The 271-nt window shown below is 44.3% G+C and overlaps 2 protein-coding genes across 3 annotated transcripts in view; one reads left to right on the top strand and one right to left on the bottom strand.

The window, feature by feature from the left end:
• LOC106875194 (mitochondrial nicotinamide adenine dinucleotide transporter SLC25A51) overlaps window positions 1-271 on the bottom strand; it is a 67,936-nt gene that overhangs the window by 50,162 nt on the left and 17,503 nt on the right. The gene's annotated exons all lie outside the window — the stretch shown is intronic.
• LOC106875186 (solute carrier organic anion transporter family member 2A1) overlaps window positions 1-271 on the top strand; it is a 29,425-nt gene that overhangs the window by 23,047 nt on the left and 6,107 nt on the right. The window lies entirely within an intron of this gene.

The following is a 271-nucleotide window of genomic DNA, read 5'->3' as shown; positions in this document are numbered from 1 at the left end:
CTCACAATGCTCGGTCTGGAAATCGAAACCGCGATCCTACGACCGCGAGTCCACTGCCCTAACCACTGGGCCATTACTCCTCCACGTTTAGAGCTCTCCAGACAGATAAACACTAGACAGGATCTGGTTAGTTTACTATCAAGTCATAATTTCTCTATTTCTTATTTCTTTATTGCCCACAAGGGGCTAAACATAGAGGGGACAAACAAGGACAGACAAAGAGATTAAGTGCGTAACTGGTACTTAATTTATCGACCCCGAAAGGATGAAA

Source organism: Octopus bimaculoides, chromosome 4, assembly GCF_001194135.2.
Source record: "Octopus bimaculoides isolate UCB-OBI-ISO-001 chromosome 4, ASM119413v2, whole genome shotgun sequence".
In the NCBI taxonomy this organism is placed as follows: domain Eukaryota; kingdom Metazoa; phylum Mollusca; class Cephalopoda; order Octopoda; family Octopodidae; genus Octopus; species Octopus bimaculoides.
This window is presented reverse-complemented; position numbering and strand designations above follow the sequence as displayed.